Here is a 12246-nt window from a genome sequence, read left to right on the forward strand (position 1 = left end):
CCCATAAAGATGTCCCAACTTGACCTCCACCACCCACCTATCGTCAGCAATTTCTCATTTAGACAAGGGGTTGTCCTGAAAATGTCTTATTACAGAGTGTTCCCGGCAATCCATGATAAATCCGGTGGATACATTATAAGTATACCAAAGCTTAAAAGTAAAGAGCTACTTACCTGGACTCGTCCTCTTCCAGCTGTCAGGTTATAGTGACACAAGATGGCAGCAGTGTAGAAATTTATACATTCTATTCCAATTGTGATGTCTATGATGTCATGTGCCTCGTGATGTCATAATAGCTATCACTGTCATTTCAAATTTACAACCGCAAGAAAAAGTTGATTTCATGGTTTAAGAAAAAATATGGTGGGTAATTGCAGCCTGTGATTATTTTACATATTGTTATTAATATTTGTCATGTCCTTCACTGCTGCCTCCAGCACTGCTTTTTATATACTGTTTATTTTAATAATGGACAATTCACAAGCCCTGCATGTAGAATATATAGTTAATGGCCTCTGTTGAATGACTAGATGCCTATTAGAGCAATAAGATATACTCTATGTCTACAATCTTTTGGCTGAGTCTAAGGGCTCATACTCATCTGCGTTTAAATCACACGAGTGCAATCTGATAAAAAAAAATTGGATTGCACTCTGACTCCTGTTATTGAATGATTATGTGTTCATCTGTGATTTTTTTTTTTCCAGCTCGGATCGAACTGAGAAAAAAAAATCACAGCATGCTGCAAGTGGCTGCATATATCAGACGAGACTCGCCAATGCAAGTCAATGTGTGCGAGAAAAAAAAAGCACAGCAAACGGACCATGCTTATGCCATCCATATAGCGTCCATATAATACGCATCTATGTAACACCTTTCAGTGACTGTGGCGGCATCTCAGCACACAAATCCTGTATCTCAGATCTTTGTCTGGCCTTGTCTTCTGTGTTTTGGCCATCATGCCAACAAGACAAGGGTGATTGGGGCAAGAGACATGCTGGTGAGGGGGTTGTTGGCTGCCGTGATGCTGGTAATGGAGGTGGCTGCCAAGATGCTGGCACTGAAGGTGGATGCCGTGATGGTGCCACTGTAGTTGGTGGTGATTGCTGTGATGCTGTCACTGGAGGTGGTGGTGATGGCTGCTGTGATGCTGGTACTGGAGGTGGTGGTGATTGCCGTGATGCTGGCACTGGAGGTGGTGGCTGCCTTGATGGTGGGTCTGCTGAGTGCCCTTCTTGGGGGGTCTAATGACCGGGTTTTGTTGTCCTCAGAAAGTGGCCACCTTTCAAGGAATTAAAAGATGGCCATCGGTGAATTTGGTGGCGCAGCGGCAGACAAAACAATTTGGAGGGTAGCCCTGGTCTGCAGCCTCAATAAAAAGGGAACGTGCCTGAAATAACGGGCCAGGCTTAGACAAAAACTCTCATCATCATCACTCACAGGTATTCCCATGTCACGTACGCCAGTGATGGTGGGGCGGTAGCGATGCTGGCTTATTGGTGCATGAGGGGAGGTGTCGAGGGGCTGTGGTGTACTGGTGCTCTCCGCAGGCTCTTCTTCTTTCTGGCCCCCAGCTCCGGTCTCCATTTCAGATTCCTCTCTGGCTTCCAGCACCTCCGGGCTACAGGTATTTCCCTTTTTGGTCCAGTCAGATCTGTAAGGTCAGGGATGACAGAGAAAAAAGCATTTTTAATATGCAAAATTATAATCAAACCATTACAACAAATAAAACTGAAAAAGATAGCCACTTACGGGTGAAAATCTAGGACTAGGGTCAAAAACTGGAGCCGGGCATAATATAGGTATGGCCTTTCTTTTTAAGAGCCACATCACCACTCTTCCTACCCTGTTGTCGCTCGCGGCGGCACTGGTCCCGACAACTGCTCCATAATCTTGTCACTACACCCACTGGAAAGAAAAGTGGAAGAGATTATATACAATTTTTATAGGTAAAGGATGCTGTATGTAATAACATGTATAGCGTGTATTCTAATATCACTGCTAGCAGGGGCTGGCTGGCAAATTTTAGACTGGGGGCAAGCACACAGCAGTGGTCCATGAGTAGCGGCCCATCCTTAAAGGTCGTTTTCCCACAAACAATAGTATATTTTAATCAATAGGTCTTGGAGTAATAATTATTTCCACAATTGGATGTGATATAATAATGTCCCTGTGCTGAGATAATCTTATAAATGTGCCCCTGCTGTGTACTGTGTAATGGCTGTGTCTGACCGTGCAGGAACATGGTCTGATCATACCACATCTCCTGGGCAGGGGGGGAGAAAAAGAGGATACAGGCAGGATAGCAGGGGATCACAGAGGATTCTTTTTGTGAGTAAAACATTTCAATGCCTGTTTTTAAACAATATTTTAGCTCAAAGAAAGACTCAGCTGTGATCCCCTGCTGTAATGTATATATACTCTCTTTATATATAGATGATTAGCGTGCACACAGTCTGTAGGTCAAGGTGCAGGTACACGGGATGTGGAATCCCCAGAATCGGCGGAGATTAAATCACCGCACATTCTAGTTTCATGACGCAAACTAAAGTCTATTTGAAGACATGCAATAAGACACATTTAAGGTGCAGGGAATAATGCAACAGTAAATGAACGTTTTGACCCATCGTTTGCATCTTGAAACTAGAGTGTGCAGTGATTTAATCGATGCTATATACTCTTTTGCTTCCTCCCCTGCCCAGTAGCTGTGGTATGATCAGACCATGTTCCTGCACAGTCAGACACAGCCATTACACAGTACACAGCAGGGGCACATTTATAACATTATCTCAGCACAGGGACATTATTATATCACATCCAATTGTGGAAGTTATTATTATTATTATTCCAAGATCTATTGATTAAAATATACTTTTGTTCGCAGAAAACCCCTTCAACATGTTTATTACCAGCTGCTTCATAGGCTATATTCACACAAACGTATTGTCTAAGTGCTGCCCGTGGAGAAAAATGACAGCACTTGGTCCAGTTCAGGTGAGCATTTAAAACTGGTAATACATAAGCATAATATGTACAATGTCTGACCACTACAACACGGATTTAGGTTGTTAGAGGTGTAATGCAAGTAATCCAAGGTACGCTGTGCTTTTCTACACTCCTAAACAGAGTAAGGCTAAGTGCCCACAATGCAGAAATGCTGAGAATTTTTCCAGAGCGTTTCTGCATCTCCCTGGCAGAAAAAACGCATGCGGATTCTATGAGTTTTCCTGCCAGGGACAAGCAGAAGTGAAGCGCTCTTCACATGCATTTCCGCATGCGGGTTGTCAAGCGCTTTGCAAGCGATTTTAGCATCACTTGGAAAGTGCTGGAGAACTTGGTCACACTATATAAATCCATGCAACCGGTATGGATTTATATAGTGTGACCGTAAAAGAACGGCAAAAAATAAATATTATACTTACCTTCTGACGGCCCCTGGTCTCCTTATCCGATGCGTCCGGTCTTCCCGGTGTCTCGCGGTTGTGTAAAAGGACCTGCCATGACGTCATTTAGTCATGTGACGGATCAAGCGACCGCCGACGTCAGCGGTCGCGTGACCTGTCACATGACTAAATGACGTCATGGCAGGTCCTTTTAGACCATCATGAGCTGCCAGGAAGCCAGGACGCATCGCTATGGAGACCGGGGGCCATCAGAAGGTAAGTATAATGTATATTTTTTATTTTAATTATTTTTTTTTTTACAGGTACTATGGTACCCGGTCTGGAGGTGAGTCTCTTCTTCTCCAAATCCGGGTACCATCCGCACATTGAATCGCTAAATATCCGCATGTGCACATGTTGTCATGCGGATATTATGCAATTCAATGCAAGTCAATGGCGGTGAAAACGCTGCGATTACACAAAATAATTGGTAGCGCGGCGTATTTTTCCGCATTGATAATCCGCAGCGGAAATTTCCGCAGCATGTGCACAGCAGATGCGGATTATCATTGGGGAACATAGCAGACCTTCTACCAAGCGGTTTTAAGCGTTTCTGCAGCGGAATTGCCGTTGCGGAAACGCTTAAAAAACGCATAGTGGGCACACAGCCTAAAGGTGGCCACACATAAGCACAGGTCTGCCAGATAGATACCTAGGAATTATTATTTTGTGTATTATTTCCTACATACTTGATCGAGCAAGTCATCAATGTAAAAGTCAACTCCACATTATAGTATATGATGTACGAGTCACTAATTATCATGTGTGTCCCATCTGATGTCTGTGCACACAGTGAACATATTATACCACATACAATACAATATACATAGGAGAATATGTGACTGATATATAGAGATGAGCAACTTCATTTGCAGGACCCTGATCCAATGGTCAGATGAATATTCAGTGGCTGCTGGATAGGAGCCCTGACAGCCTCCTACCTGACACCATTCTCTTTCTCTTCCTTTGATTTGTAGCCAGGCACAATGTCATGTATGTGTCACGCCAAAAAGATGACATCATGCAAAGACTATAATCAAAAGAGGAGTCAGAGATGCCGGCAGGCGGGAGGAGGCTCGCGGGGCTCTGGTCTGGTGGCCACAGACTACTGACGGGACTGTTTGACCAGTGTCCTGCGAATCAATTCGCTCATCTGTACTGGAATAAGATATATTATGACTACATACATCAGATATTACATACAGAATAGCATGTGACAGTTATATACCACACTATGAGCACAGACATCAGATATTACACCAGTGACATATTATCCTCTGTATAACATTGGATGCCTGTATCAAAGTCCATCACATCCAGTATACAGCATAATATGTGATGGTATGCGATATACTGGGATACAGACATCACATATTCATACCTCTCAACTTTTGAAGAACAGAAAGGGGGACAGAAAGGTGCTATGCGCAGCAAATTTTGGCCTCACCCCTGGTCACACCCCAATCCACGCCCATTTACCATTATCTTTCTCGCCCGGCAGGAGGAGTTGTCAGAGGGGCGCTGGTAGTGAGGGAAATTCAGCAGACGGCCGAGACTGCAAGGCCCAGACCCAAATCCAGGACTGTCCACTGTATCCAGGGCAGCTGGGACTAGAGATGAGCAGATGGATTCCGGGGCCTCCAGTCGGGCGTCCAGGTCAGTGCTCCCTGGCGGCTGGACTGGAGGCCATGAGTCTCTTATCTTCCGGGGCAGTGCGGCCTCATCTGTGAGTCCTGCTCATCTCTTGTTGGGACCTGAGAGTCATTTTTTGTTCCCTCATTCACAGTCGGAGCCGCCAGAACTTTCTCATCTTTATGTAGATTCATTATACGACATCTGGCTTTCTTGTGGTGGCTCTTACTGTATATTGGGGGCTATGCGAGGGCTCATACTGTAGGTAGGGGTGGTGTGTGCTAATACTGTATGTACGGGGTTGTGTGGGGGCTCATACTGTATATAGGGGGATGTCAGCATACTTAAATCTGCTCAATATTAAGTGATAATATAAATATACAAAAAAATATAATTAATATGTTAATATTAATATTGAGCTGAATTAATTTGAACCTATTGGTTCGGGCTCCACAACAGTCACGGTCTCTCACGTGGTCCCTTGGGAAAATTAATCTCCCACCCCTGCCTATTTCAAAGCGCTATGTTAAAAATCAAACGGACATCATACACACAGCGGGCACAACCATCACACAGACATCACACACACAGCGGGCACAACCATCACACAGACATCATACACACAGCGGGCACAACCATCACACAGACATCATACACACAGCGGGCACAACCATCACACAGACATCATACACACAGCGGGCACAACCATCACACAGACATCATACACACAGCGGGCACAACCATCACACAGACATCACACACACAGCGGGCACAACCATCACACAGACATCATACACACAGCGGGCACAACCATCACACAGACATCATACACACAGCGGGCACAACCATCACACAGACATCACACACAGCGGGCACAACCTTCACACGGACATCACACACACAGCGGGCACAACCATCACACGGACATCACACACACAGCGGGCACAACCATCACACAGACATCATACACACAGTGGGCACAACCATCACACAGACATCATACACACAGCGGGCACAACCATCACACAGACATCATACACACAGCAGGCACAACCATCACACAGACATCATACACACAGCGGGCACAACATGACATGTATATAGTCCCTTCTTCTCCATCATGTCTCCAGTGGCAGTGGTGGGGCCTGGTGTTTGCAATCAGCAGCAGAGTATGGGCTGTACGCAGGAGAGCTGTCAGCCCTGCAGTGTCCCTAAATCCCCTTCCCATCCCCCCTAGTCCCGACTGCAGAGCTGCTGGTGACATTGCATGAGCCCCCTCCCATCCTGTAATAACAGCAGCCACAGATGGGAGAGGCTGCGGGTCTCCCCCTCACCTCAGGACCGCACCTTGTTGTCATGTCCTCCGCAGACTTGGCCCCGCCCCCTGACCCCTCCCCTCCTCATGCTGCGCGGTCTCTGCACAGTAGAATTCCTCTGCCCTGATGCCGGGGAGGAGCAGAGAGCGGGAGGCGGAGCTACAAGGGGTCACACACAGCATGGAAAGCCTGCGTGTCTGGAGGAAAAGCCCAGTTGCCCAGCAGCGCCCCTGCCGGGAGAAGAGCTGAGCCGGGCCGGGACTGAGCCCTCAAATCGGGACAGGCCCAGGGAATAGGGGAGGCTTGTTAGCTCTGGATATTATACCCGCCTCCTATTATCCTGTATATAATATGGGATGTCTGGGCCTATAGTATATATATTATACCACCTACAGGCTAATATGTAACTAGTGCACATTACACCTTGAGTACAGCCATTAGATATTACACCAGTCACTTCTTCTCCTCTGCACCATCTGATGTCTGTGCACAGTATATGACATCCAGTATACAGGAGAATATGTGATGGGATATAGGACATACTGTTATACAGACATCAGATGCTATATACTGGATAATAAATGATGGTATATATCAGGGGTGGGCAATTCATTTTCCAGAGGGGCCACATGAGAGAACGTAACTGTTGTGGGGGCCTGAACCAATAGGCTGAAAGGCTGAAATTAGTTCTGCTCAATATTAATATTAACTACAATTAATATAAAATAATATTTATATCACTTAATATTGACCAGAATTAAGTATGCCAACATCCCCCTGTATACCGTATGAGCCCACACACAGCCCCCCTATATACCATATGAGCACACACATAGCCCCATGTATACAGTATGAGCACACACACATCCCCCTATATACCATATGAGCACACACACAGCCCCCTGTATACAGTATGAGCCCCCACACAGCCCCCCTATATACCATATGAGCACACACACAGCCCCCTGTATACAGTATGAGCCCCCACACAGCCCCCCTATATACCATATGAGCACACACACAGCCCCCCTATATACCATATGAGCACACACACAGCCCCCTGTATATAGTATGAGCCCCCACACAGCCCCCCTATATACCATATGAGCACACACACAGCCCCCCTATATACCATATGAGCACACACACAGCCCCCTGTATACAGTATGAGCCCCCACACAGCTCCCTATTTATTTATTTATTTTACTAACCATATTTTGCAGATTATAAAATGCACCGTATCATAAGACGCACCCCAAATTTTTGTGAGAAAAATAGGAAAAAAATGTTTTTAATAAAATGGTGGTGCTTCTTATAGTCTGCTTTTACGGTAGATTACCCAGGGAAGGGGGCTGCTGTGGTGGAGCAGAGTCGCTGCTCCAGGAAGCTGGCAGCGGCAGGAGTGGGGTGATGCTGTGGACCCCAGGCTGGGAGGGGGATGTTCGACGATGAGCCGGGCTCCGTGCTTTCACAAAATGCCGGCGGATCCCCTGTACTTCCCGTGGTTTTCAATGCTGTAGACTTAGGGAAAATGGCCACCGGAGGCAGCACATGCTTAGGTTGAGACCTCGGGAGACAAGATCTCGGTGTCACGATCTCAATCCGCACATGCGCCGCCTCTGGTGGCCTTTTTTCTCCAAGTTCACCGCATTGAAAACCATGGAAAGTGCGGGGGCTCCTCCGACATTTTGTGAAAGCACAGAGCCCGTCGCACAGCCAGACACCCACCTTCCCAGCCTGGGGCCCGCAGCATCGCCTCACTCCTGCCGTCACCAGCTTCCTGCAGCAGCGACCCTAAAATGCCACTCCCAAATGCCCCGGTAAACTACATTCAGATTATAAGACGTACCCCCATTTTCCCAAAAATTTTTGGAGGAGAAAAGTGCGTACTATAATCTGAAAAGTACAGTATATAGTGCTATTAATTCCACAGCAGATTACAGACATTATTCCTACATACAGTATGCACCCCACATAGCCCCTATATACAGTGTAAGCCACCACATAGCCCTTATATACAGTGTGAGCCGTCATATTCCATCCTATATACAGTATTAGCCACCACATAGCCCCCTATATACCGTATGAGACCCACATAGCCTCCTATACATATTATGAGCCGCCACATAGCCTCCTTTGTACAGTATGAGCCCGCATATAGCCTCCTATATATAGTATGAGCCCCCTATGTACAGTATGAGTCCTCATAGCCTCCTTTATACAGTATGAGCCCCCACATAGCCTTCTACTGTATACATATTATTAGCCGCCACATAGCCTCCTATGTACAGTATGAGTCCCACATAGCCTCCTTTATACAATGTGAGTCCCCACATAGCCTCTCTATATATTGTCAGACCTCACGTGGCCTCTTATATACATTATGAGATCCGCATAGCTTCCTATATACAGTGTGAGCCCCTACATAGTCTCTCTATATACAATATGAGCCCTCAAATAGCCTCCTATATACAGTATGATTCCCTCATAGCCTTCTATATACAGTGTAAGGCCCCACATAACCTCTTATATACAGTGTGAGGCCTCACATAACCTCCAATATACAATGTGAGCCCTCACATAGCCTTCTATATACTATATGAGCCCTCACATAGCCTCCAATATACTATATGAGCCCTCACATAGCCTCCTATATACTATATGAGCCCTCACATAGCCTCCTATATACTATATGAGCCCTCACATAGCCTCCAATATACTATATGAGCCCTCACATAGCCTCCTATATACTATATGAGCCCTCACATGGCCTCCTATATACTATATGAGCCCTCACATAGCCTCCTATATACTATATGAGCCCTCACATAGCCTCCTATATACTATATGAGCCCTCACATAGCCTCCAATATACTATATGAGCACTCACATAGCCTCCTATATACTATATGAGCCCTCACATAGCCTCCTATATACTATATGAGCCCTCACATAGCCTCCTATATACTATATGAGCCCTCACATAGCCTCCTATATACAGTATGAATCCTCACATAGCCCCCTATATGCAGGCACACATTCCATGCACATACGAAAAAAAAAAAAGAACACATACTCACCTCGCTCTCATTCCCCCGCGGTCTGTTCTTTTCTCCGGTGCACTGACTCTCCACACAGCAGATGTGATGTCATGATGGCATCATGTTGGCTGCGTCAGTCGCAAAAGCTGATCTGTGGAAGTAGGAGCCAGTGGCTCCGTCTTCCACCAATGTATTCACCACACTGCAGATAGCAGTGATATTGGGATAGGGGAGAGTATGGTGAGGCCCGTGCACCACAGTTTTCAGCCCTTCGGCTGTCTCAGTCCGCGGGCTGAACTTTGTAGTTACAGTATTATATATACCAGACATGGGTAGAGTTCAGATATACTATACACACATTACCTGTACATAACATCTGTTCACACAGTATACCACATGCATACAATATATATTAGAATACATGTCTAGTATATAATATACTGTCACTATAGACATCTGATGTTGTATAGTAATGTGTATTTTTTTAAAACATCTGATGTGTGTATCACAGTAGATGATAGGCTAATCTGTATACTAGATGTGGTATATTATGTACAGGGATATACACTGCACTGCAGCCTTGCAGCGCTGGGGTCCTGGGTTCAAATCCCACCAAGGACAACATCTGCAAGGAGTTTGTATGTTCTCCCCGTGTTTGCATGGGTTTCCTCCGGGTTCTCCGGTTTCCTCCCACACTCCAAAGACATACTGATAGGGAATCTAGATTGTGAGCCCCGATGGGGACAGCGACGATAATGTATGTAAAGCGCTGCGGAATATGTTATCGCTATATAAAAATAAAGATTATTATTACTGAACACACCTGGACCTGCCTACAGGACCTCACATATTATATATGGGGCCATATAGTAGAATATGAGGTGCTGTAGGTTCAGCTGTAATCAGTCGGTGCAGGGTCTTGTATTGTGATGTCTGTGGTCTCTGCTGGGACTAAGTGTGATTTATTGCACCAGACTGAACTTTTTGCACTGACAGGAGGACCCTAATCTGCATGAAAGTTCAGACTCCTGCAATAACTCACACGGAGCCCCAGCAGCTGGCCCTCTGATTGGACAATATAGAATCCTGGGTGAATTTATGAGAAGGTGAGCACAGTCCCGCTTCCCCCTCACTGCAGACCTCCTGACCTCATACTGACTGAGACCACTGAAGTCTCCGATCCACAGGCTCCTGTCCGGCTGACTGAATCAGTTCCAGGTTCGCTGTGTGATGTCACTTCAGCAGACTCAGCCACACAGCGTGCAGGGGGTGTATCTGCATCTCTGCCATGTGGTCGGGTCGGCTGCTGAACATATTTAAAGATACAGTGCAGTCCCCTGGCAGCCCTGAGCAGCTGCTTGGGAACTGGTCTGGGGGGGCATTTGCCCCTCTGCACCCCAGCCCAGCCCGCCCTTGACTGCTAGTATGATGGTGACTTTTCTTTGTCTTTTTTTTTTGTGTTTATTCTGGCTTGCCAAATTTTCGCTTTTGGTGGCGATATGTTTTGGAAAAAAATTAGACACATAATGTTCTGGCTTCAATAGTTATTTGTGCTAAACCTCACCTACAAAATAACCCATATTCAGACAGTCCTAATATACCGTTTGTATTTGCCATACTTATATCATCTTGAACCTGCTGTGAGCCGCCTTCCAAATTAGGATATAGTTGGCAGCAAATCTAGTTCCACATACCGGCCATACCTACCAAACCCTCCGCACCATGGTGTATTTCTACCCTTTATTCCACTTCCCTCACTTACTCATGTTGCTGATCCCCCCACATTTTTCAGCACCCAGTCCTGGCCCTGATTACAGTTCTGCACCTTATTATAATTTGTAATGTTTATTTGCTTTATTTTGCATGTTTTGGCGCATGACAGAAATATTTCTTTTTGATCATTTTTTAAATAAATTAAGTTTGTTTTTTCCTATCTGCTTGTTTTATTCTTTGCCACCTTATACAAAAAGGTAGTTAAATGTAATGTTGAAGGATACAGTGGGTACTGAAAGTATTCAGACCCCTTTACATTTTCACTCTTTGTTTCATTGCAGCCATTTGGTAAATTCTAAAAAGTTCATTTTTTTCTCACTAAAGTGCACTCTGCACCCCATCTTGACTGAAATAAACAGAAATGTAGAAATTTTTGCAAACTTATTAAAAAAGAAAAACTGAAATATCACACGGTCATAAGTATTCTGACCCTTTGCTCAGACACTCATATTTAAGTCACATGCTGTCCATTTTCTTGTGATCCTCCTTGAGATGGTTCTACTCTTTAATTGGAGTCCAGCTGTGTTTAATTAAACTGGTAGGACTTGATTTGGAAAGGCACACACCTGTCTATATAAGACCTCACAGCTCACAGTGCATGTCAGTCCAAATGAGAATCATGAACTCAAAGGAACTGCCCAAGGAGCTCAGAGACAGAATTGTGGCAAGGCATAGATCTGGCCAAGGTTACAAAAGAAGTTCTGCATTACTCATGGTTCCTAAGAGCACAGTGGGCTCCATAATCCTTAAATGGAAGAAGTTTGGGACCACCAGAAGTCTTCCTAGACCTGGCCGTCCAGCCAAACTGAGCAATCGTGGGAGAAAAGCCTTGGTGAGAGAGGTAAAGAACAACCCCAAGATCACTGTGGCTGAGCTCCAGAGATGCAGCAGGGAGATGGGAGAAAGTTCCACAAAGTCAACTATCACTGCAGCCCTCCACCAATCGGGCCTTTATGGCAGAGTGGCCCGACAGAAGCCTCTCCTCAGTGCAAGACATATAAAAGCCCGCATAGAGTTTGCTCAAAAACACATGAAGGACTC

Source organism: Phyllobates terribilis, unplaced genomic scaffold, assembly GCF_046119375.1.
Source record: "Phyllobates terribilis strain yellow unplaced genomic scaffold, ASM4611937v1 Scaffold_1045__1_contigs__length_454417, whole genome shotgun sequence".
Taxonomy (NCBI): Eukaryota; Metazoa; Chordata; class Amphibia; order Anura; family Dendrobatidae; genus Phyllobates; species Phyllobates terribilis.